Genomic DNA, 9,635 nt, shown 5'->3' with positions numbered 1-9,635 from the left:
ACACAAAAAGAGACCATAAAAGTCTCATTCATAATATGTGTGTTGTCATGAAAAGAGTTAAATAGTAACAGGCAAAGTTAAGCCACAATTAATGAAAAAGAAAATTGCAGCAACATTTTTTTCTAAAAAACAAAACATTCTTGTCACATATATAGAAAACTCAATGTACCAAACTTTCAAACAATAGTACAGTATTCGACACAGAAAATAACAACATTGATTTACAATGAGACAATGATTGTAGGATTAATCTTGAAATCCAACTTACAGAACGTAGTTACTACCTGCATGGATGATGAATATTAGGAGTTGTGTGACCATTTGCCTTACTCTAGTTCTTATCATGTGCTGCTGCATCCGAAATGTCATGAAATACAACCCGATATTCTAATATAGCAGCAGTATATGGCGTGGAAACACTTGTAGTGTCATCTTCATCCAGTAGCAATTTATCCAATTCTGGCCACACCAATTCCCACCTAGCACATCAACAGTCAGGATAAGAAAATTTTGTTAACACAATTTGAAAAGAATTGATCCATTTAAAATAATCAAAAAGTTGATTGGAGTTCTTCAAATACCATGTTGTAAGTCATCCTCAATGCATTGATCATCATCGCCAAGACCAACAAGCTAAGCGCTTCCCACCTTGTAATACGGAAAATATGAATCAGCAAAAAATCCTCCCCTTGTGTTTTTTTTTTTGGGATACCGCATGTCAAGAAAGAAAATCGTTTCGAGGACTTGTTCAAAGATGGGATGCATTAGAGCTTTGCTAACAGATACATTTTTTCAAATAAAGCTAGGTGACATCACACACCAATAGTTTTTTGCATGGCAACTTCATAAAATATAAAATGTGGATATTTAACTGGATTGACAAACGGATCATTGAGCCCACTTATTGTAGGACAAACAGCAGTCCATAGCTTCCCTAGCTAATAAATCCTTGTCTCCTTCAGATTTAATTGGTTTTCTATATAACAAATTGTAGCTTTATAATCCAATATAACATTATATAGTTGTTGAATTCAATGATTACGAATAGTCAAAACATAATCTACAGTTCATTCTATCGTAAAGTGACAATAACATACATTGTTTAATTATAAATGAAAAGACTGCATTCTATAAATAAACCTTTTTAGAGTAGTAGACTCACATTGAGAAGAGCGCAAACAATATCAGGAACATCAGAAGCCTCAGCAGTAATCTTATAAGCAATATCACCAGTAGAAACACCATTCCCACTTTCGGAAAAACCTAAATCTCTCTCCAAAACTTTCTGAAAAACATAAACCCTAATCTTATATGCATAATTCAACACGGTGGTGTCCTATAAAAATGCTTCTTGCTAATAATGAGCAATCAATCTCCCTAAAACTAAAACACCCAACACTACCAAGGAAATAAGGATGGATGACTAAAACAATACCGTTAAACTTCTAATTTAATTTAAATCAGAACGTGCAGCTTGAACCACCATATTATGCGCGATAGTAGCCCCTGCACTATCACCGCCATGAAAATTCGATTAAACTCGGCATAGTTATTCCACCAATGCGATCGTCAACCTGACATCCAGAAAAGAAAGCTAATAAAATGTTAGAAAATGATTTACCGGAAACATTAGTGTAATGAGTTCTCCATCTGGTTTGAAGAGATCATGGACTCTACTTGCCCAGGCTGGTCTCAGTCTCATAAAGGGTTCAATTGCACAGAAGAATCTGCAGTTCCTTAACATGTTAGCATCAGGATAAGGAGAGGGAGAAATAAGAATAGACATGGTAATAAGCAATACCTTCTAAGTAGAATTTACATGGGTTGGCAGCAGACAATTTTGAAAAGAAATCATATTATTAATAATAATAATAGTAATCACTTTGTAGGAGTAAAAGTTAGGAACTAACCATTTTACATTGAAAACTTACGTATAATTGGAAATGAGACCAAATAGACCAGTTGGATTCCAAGTGAAGAAGTCCTCCTTTACAAAAGTGTTTCATGGTTTGGCTTAGTTTGTTTGATGAAATACTCCTTTGTCTTTTACTCGGTTAGGTTAAATATATTAAAATAAAAGAAAACTACAAAATTGTGTGGGTGTCTGTAAGGATTAAACATATAGAGCATAAAATAATTTGCATGTTTTCAAATTACGAAAATATTAAATAAACGTTGGTTAGAAATAAGAAAACTTACTAAGGCCCCAAAATGAGTGACTTTTGTGCGTATCCCATGACTTGAGTAAACATATCCGAAGATGTAGTCATGTGCCTGTTCATATGTTACGGAAGACATTAAGTACAGGAACAAAAGTGTCCACTTACGAAAACAAAGTGAAGGGAAATCAACTAAGTGGGAATATATGGAGCATCTTCAGAGTCAATTGCAAGAGGAGGAATAGAGTAAACATCAGTGTCGGGTAGGTCTTTTCCACCATTTGCAATCAAGAAGTGATGGGACTGACCCTGGACTGTGATAATTATCCCAAAAATTTATAGAAGACGATGGGATTCCGTCAAGATTATCAGGGAGATTTGCGCTGAGAGCTTTGTTAAGTAAAGCCTAAACAAAGCTTTTGTGGCTAATATCTCTAAATATAAAGGGGCTGGCAGCAGGATTTTTGTTTTACTAATAAAAGAGTATATCCAAACTTTTACCCTCTAAGTTGAGATAATGGACTCATAGGACTGTCTAGCTTGAGTAAGAGGCATTTTTGCTTCCAAGGCAAATTTCAAGAGGGTATTAACTGCAAATAAATGTGAGCACATAAAAATTATAAGCCCAGATTTTTCGGTGCCATAACAGAATGCATATATAAAATGGTACCCTTGTGCTTGCAAAGGTTAGCTATCGTAGTAATGACTCTCAAAGTTAGCACACATACACACCACAGACACACCTATAAAATATACACTCAGGGAATTTTGACTTCTATATGCTAGATGGAGAATGCAAGATTTGATAAGCTATAATCCATTTGAGAAGACAATCTATAGATAGATTTAACTGATAAGATACCATTGTCACCGCATCCTTAAACTCATAGATCAACCTCTACGATGAAACCCAGGAACAATGTTCTAACAATTTTGAAATACTTCAAACCTATACGGAAGGCAAACTGCCATGCAACAATCACACAATGGAGCTTATATAAACTATGAAGAGACCATGCATTAGGAAAGGGGAGAGAAAAACCCTAGCTATAATCCTTTCCGAACATAACTCTATGCTTCTCACGAGCTTGGTTTGTACCAAACCAAAACTAATAAAAAATATGATAACAATCCTAAAGACTTAACGTTGCATAAAAAAGATTGACCCAAAATCCAATATATTACGTATTAACAATTTAGAGAAAGTCTACCTTGAGTCCTTAAACGTATAGTATACATTATACATACTTGTATGATATATACATACATAGATCGATAAGAACATATGTATTGAACTTCCAAATTAAGCAAAGGAATGAGGCATACTTAATAATTATTTTCAAGAGTCACATAAGCTTGAATGTTGAATAAGAATTGAGTCATCTCAGCTTTTATTTTTTTGTGCAATCTGTCGTTATGTTTATGTGAATATACCACAATCTAGAGAAAGGCCGAATTTTTCCTGACCTTGTAGTGCTGAATATCCTTCCTGTGTAGTCATTCAATCTCAGTCAAGGCGCACACGATTCTTTGGAACCACCAAATCAAACCAAACAGTGTAGTAACCGATGCCAACTAAACCACCAAATCAAACCAAACAGTGCAGTAATCGACGCCAACTAAAATTTAAGAGTAAAGTAAACATCAATTCAAAAGGTAGATGGATGAGAAATAGAAATTTGGAGTGTTCCACAAACAAAAAAATAATAATTGGAGTGATGAGGGTTGTAGGGATAGTTGGTTTGTTTGGAGAAAAGAAAAATGGGGAGGCATTGGTTTAGTTGGAGGAAATCGTGATACTATGTGCCGGTCTGCGTTAACTTAAGAGACATACCACCAAATACCCTTAGATTCCGCCATGTCATAAACAGGGTGAAATGCTGAAAAGGTGTTTGGACCGTGGGATCATGCCCAACCCTTCCCTAATTTGTTATATAATAGATATATATATTGGCATTTGATTCATGGCGCAGTCAACAAAGAGATCATGTCCAACAAAATAATGACTCATTTTGTTTGAATATAGTTAAGGTAGGTTAACACAGCTCCATAGATTGGTTAAACTTTGATAGACGTTAGTGGTTATAGTACTAAGTATTGATACTTGAAAATATTGCACCAAGTTATTTGTTAGAAGTACACCGAAGTTATAATTTACTTATTATAGTCTAGGCTTGCATTTAATCAATCAAAAAGGTAATTAAAACAAATAATTATATTCATTTGTTTGTTTTGTTAATATTCTTCATTTTGCGGATAGTTTGTATATGTGGAGCAAAAAAGGAAGTAGAGAATCGAAATCCATTGTATGTGTATGGAAGCGAATTCTCTTTCTGAATGTATTTGGTATCTCTATTAATCATATTAATGCAAGATGCAAGGTGCCTTGCCAAATTCATGCAACAGTAAAGTATAAGTTTGAGTTGTTTATTATACATGAACATTTTATATATCATTGAGTATGAACCAGATGATATAGCGCACTACAAATGGGTGCACTATTTCTCCTACTTGGTTCGGAAATGATATAACTAACACCTTTGGACTACTGTTCTTCATGTAATAGTGCTCTAGCTTCACTGGCATATCTAGTGAGGGAAGACAAGACCATTGGTCGTGAAAAGAAACCCAATAAATTGTTGCACGAATATACATAAATATTTTATATATCATTGAGTATGAACCAAATGATATAGCACTACAAATGGGTGTACTATTTCTCGTACTTGGTTCGGAAATGATATAACTATTTTTTTTAGCACACAAATAAGGATTTTATTAGAACCAGAAATAGAGTTACAGAGAGAGAAGTGAATTTGTTATATGCAATTAAAATTAGGAGTTACAATCCAGTCTAATCAAATCTGTAGTAGGTTCTCAAAAGACTCTTTATAGAGGTGATAAAACTTGATCTGGATGTGCTCCATAAAGAAACTCCACTGATTAGTGAAGTACCCTTCTTAGCGGTGAATCTGCTCCAAAATTTACCTCCCCTTAAGGTATGTGTAATACACCAAAAGTCAAGCTTGTTTCTTTGCTTTTCAAAGATCCAAGGCACCTGGTTCTGCCAAAAAGATTGGACGGTTGTCGTTGAGTCACTTTCAATCCAAAGCTTCTTCCAATTATGCAGCTATCTCTGCTGCCATGACGATGGCGGTGCACTCAATTTGTATAGTTGGTAGTCACTCCCATGCCATATGCGAGTACACCTAGAATAGTTGCATTACGATTTCTAAATAGCACACCGACACCACCAATTCGGATTTCCCAACATAGAACCATCTGTGTTCGCTTTTAACCACTCCCGGTCCCCATTGAGGACCATATCACTTCTCTAATATTGCTTTTTGGCCCTGCCCTTCAAGTTAAAGAAAGTTAGAGGGTCGAGGTCTTCCATGGTATTGAACATAGTACTGTAATAATCAGGGCAAATCGAACATCCTTAATTATGTCATTCTTCAGTTGAATCATGTTCAACTTCTTGTCTTCAAAAAGAATTTTGTTTCTGGTCTTCCATATTTGAACCATTAGATATACTGCCGTAGCATTCCATAGCTCTTTTTCTTATGGGATTTTTTTCATTTGTGGCTCTTCTAACATTGCGAAAATCGAAACTACTTAAGGAAATATTAAATAGTTCAAAGATCTAGGACCATAATTGCTTAGCTACTTCACATTCCCATAATATATGATGCACATTCTCAGCTGCCATATTACACAATCTGCACTTGGAGACTAAGTGAATCCCTTTCTTTTGAACCTTGTCATCAGTAGGTACCACCTTCTGCATGAGTTTCCAAACTAGCTCAGCTGTTCTTGGATGGACATGCTTGTTCCATACCCAACTATGCCAGTTTATCTTATTGCCCTTTTTTCTGATAGCTTCAAAAGATTCTTTGACTGAGAAGGCTCCATCCTTAGCTGATACCCAAACTCTAGTGTCAGTAGCTTCTCCAGAAGGTGGTAAAAGTGTATTTACATCTATACCAGCTCGAGAAAAAACCTTGACTACAGCGGTGGGAATGGACCAGTTGTTATCCACTATAATATCTGACACCTTGGCAGTAAATTCTTTCCAATTTACTCCTTGCACTTTATCAGCTACTGCCGGCCCAGCCCATGCATCTTGCCATAATCTAATACTCTTTCTTTGCCCAACTGACCAACTCATATGAGGATCCATTTCCTTCAAAGCCCATCTTAGACCTGACCAAACAGATGAAGACTTATAGTAGCTGATCCAATTTCCAGAGAGCATGGAGATTTTTTTTTTATCATATATTTACTCCATTCAGTGTTCTGTGATAGAAGGGACCAAGAGAGCTTCATAAGGATAGCAAGGTTTAATTCCCTCAATTTCCTCAAACCCAACCCCCCTTCTTCAATTGGCTTGCAAATTTTCTCCCACTTTAAGGTAATACCCTTCCTTACAGATGGGTCCCCTATCCAAATGAAGTTTCTCACGGCTGCTTCATAGTCTTTGATGCATCTTGAAGGCCATTTGTATAAAGACATATTGTACACATGTATGCTATTGAGAATGGATTGTGCAATCACCACTCGACCTTGAAAAGATAGCATCTACCAGCCCAACCACTGGCCCTTCTTCTAACTTTCTCAACTAACACTTGAATGTGAGCTCCTGTAGCTTTCCCCTTAAAGATAGGTGCTCCAAGGTATTTTTCAGGCAACTTCCCCTCTTGGAATCCGAAAAGTTCAGTCACTTTTTGTTTATTTAATTTGCATTTCTCATAGCTCCCATGAATAGTTTACTCTTAGAGGAGTTAAAAAATTGACCAGTTGCAGACTAGTACCTATTAAGCATATTCTTCAAGAGCTTGAGGCCGCGAATATCCCCATTTGCAAAGATGAAAATATCATCTGCGAATAATATGTGGGTGGGACAAGGGCAATTGCTAGTTGCTGCTATATGCTTTATCTTCCCCATGTGGAAGAGCCAATTGATACCCCTACTTAGCACATCTTCTGTAATATCAAACAGGAGAGGGGAAAGGGGGTCTCCTTGTCTGAGACCCCTGCCAGCTCCAAAAAAACCGCAAGGACCTCCATTAATCATAACCGAGATGTTGGCATTGCTAAGAAGGGTAGCGATCCATGAACACCATGTACTGCTAAATCCAAACCATGCAAGCGTCTCTAGTAAGAATTCCCAACATAGAGAGTCAAAAGCCTAAGTAATGTCGAGTTTTATACCCACACTGCCTCCTCTAATCTTCTTATCCATTTCATTCATCATCTCAGAAGCAAGTGCTATGCCAGTAGTATATGTTCGCCCTTTAATGAAGGCAACCTGCTCTCCACTAATGATATACTCCATAATATGCTTAATTCTCGCAACCATAATTTTAGTAATAATCTTAAACAGAAAATTACTTAAGCAAATAGGTCTGTACTGGTTAATTGTTATAGCATTTGGGACTTTAGGTACTAAAACGAGGAAACTAGAATTCATACCTCTTGGGAGCACATTATCTCTGAAGAAAGAAATCACAGCCGAGCTCACATCAGCTCCAATAATATCCCAGTATGTGTGATAAAATATTTCCTGAAAGCCATCGGGTCCAGGAGCACTGGACGCATCCATGGAGAACATTTAAATAATTTTTATCCAATTACACACTAATTTATAGATTGGCTAATACATTGGGCTTTTGGTGGGAGCGAGCCTATTAGTAACATTTAAAATATTAACCTTGACCAAAACAGCTGGAATGAGGGATGGCTAATCAAAAGTTCAGGGAACCAATGCCATGCTTCGTAACTTACCTCAAGACTTCAAGAGTACTTTGTACTGAAGGTCCTAAAACACATTAGAGCAAGTCTAATAGGGTTATTGGCTGCTAAAGGCAAATATAGCACCCCAACCTCAAAAATGTCATTCTAATAGGGCTGTTAAAAAGGTCTTAAATTTTGAAGGAGTAAAAAACTCAGCCAAAATTAAAACCTTCGCTAGCAGCTGCTATAATAAGTTCGGGAGACGGACGACATAGTTTCTGCCGTCCGTGTGTTAAATTTCGACGGTCAGCAAAAAATGTGCCGCCAGTCCAAAAAAAATTCAATTTAAGTTACAAAATAATAAACAGACGGCAGAAACTATGTCGTCCGTATCATTTAGCACTTCAAAACATAAAATGCGATTGAACAAGCTAAAAAATCTATGTGTCACCTTTTAGCAGCTCTCCATTGAATTTGTAGCATCTGCCATAGAGACCCAGCAAATGCAACAACTTATGTACTGAACAAGAGAAAGAGATGCATAGCTTTAAGGAATCAGAAGTTCGACTCCTTTAGGGAACTTCTTTTAGGGACTCTTTAATTGGACGTAACTGATTTGCTTTGAAGTACACGCGACAAATCAATAATGGGCAGTTAGGGAGTACCTTCACAAGTTACAGCGACACTGGCCATTGGGCAAAAAAGTGTGTTCATTTGTTTACCTACAAAATTGCCTAAAAGATGCCTCTTTTTCTTTTATATCTGCCTAAAAATCAATTAGAGTTTGCTATATTCGTTGCAACATGTATCATGGAACTGAACCTGAGCTCTCAAAGAAGTTACACTTGCAATCGAAGATTTATTCAATGTGGCCTAGTTCAAGCCTAGTTGAAATGATTATTAGTTACCAAAACAGAAAGATTGACTAATACACTTGCATTTGTTTCATAATTTAAGGAATATCCATGGCTACATTAATGATTAATAGTTGGCCAATTATCAATGTATTCAAAGATATCAGAAGTGCGTATGTTGCGTTTCCATCTCAATGTGCATTCTTTAATACTGTGTGCTTTGTGCTCCTAAAACAGAGTTAGTTAGCCAAATGATCTCAAAATATTCTCTTATCCCCAAAAAAATAATTTATGCATTATTCACATTGTTGAACACTTGAACCTTATAATATCTTGTATCTGATATCGTCGGTGAGTAAATCCTAGGAGTTGACATTGCAGGAAGCGTTTTTGTTCTTGAAATGATCTCGATCTGGATCAGTCATAATATTGAAAAATGAAAATGCAACCGATACTAATATTTATGATATTTCTATCAACAAACTTTTACTCCCGCGCGTCTCAATTATATTGCAAGTGGATTAGGAAATATTTCTCAGTGAAAGATAGTGTGAGTGAGAGCCTCACAGATTATACACCACTACAAAAAACACGTTACCATTGATTGTCGATGATCTTTGTCCAAGTTGGATATATAAACTAAACCAAAAACGGAGACCATACGTGGCCCTATATCATTAGAACAAATTTGATCTTCAATTAAGATACAAAGCGTTGAAGTGCGTATAGTAGGTGAGGGAGAGAGCGTGAAGTTTGATTATTCTAAACAGTTCCTAATATAATTAATGTACATTCTACATGTACTTATTAGTACCATGTGCAGTCTTTCCAAAATCCAAACTACATCTTCTCTTTTGATGAATTTGGTCTCAACTTGTTTACTTTT

The 9,635-nt window shown here is 36.2% G+C and overlaps 1 long non-coding RNA gene across 1 annotated transcript; it reads right to left on the bottom strand.

Moving 5' to 3' along the window:
* Positions 1-579: 579 nt before the first annotated feature.
* LOC147501429 (uncharacterized) lies at positions 580-2,400 on the bottom strand. Its single transcript, XR_015219813.1, has 4 exons — positions 2,200-2,400; positions 1,436-1,727; positions 1,163-1,285; positions 580-648 (listed from the first exon to the last, which is right to left on the bottom strand). It is a non-coding gene; the product is annotated as an uncharacterized LOC147501429 (long non-coding RNA).
* Between the last annotated feature and the right edge of the window lie 7,235 nt (positions 2,401-9,635).

Source organism: Coptis chinensis, chromosome 4 (genome assembly GCF_015680905.1).
Source record: "Coptis chinensis isolate HL-2020 chromosome 4, ASM1568090v1, whole genome shotgun sequence".
Taxonomy (NCBI): domain Eukaryota; kingdom Viridiplantae; phylum Streptophyta; class Magnoliopsida; order Ranunculales; family Ranunculaceae; genus Coptis; species Coptis chinensis.
Note: the sequence above shows the minus strand (reverse complement) of the source record. Positions and strands in the feature narration are given on the sequence as shown.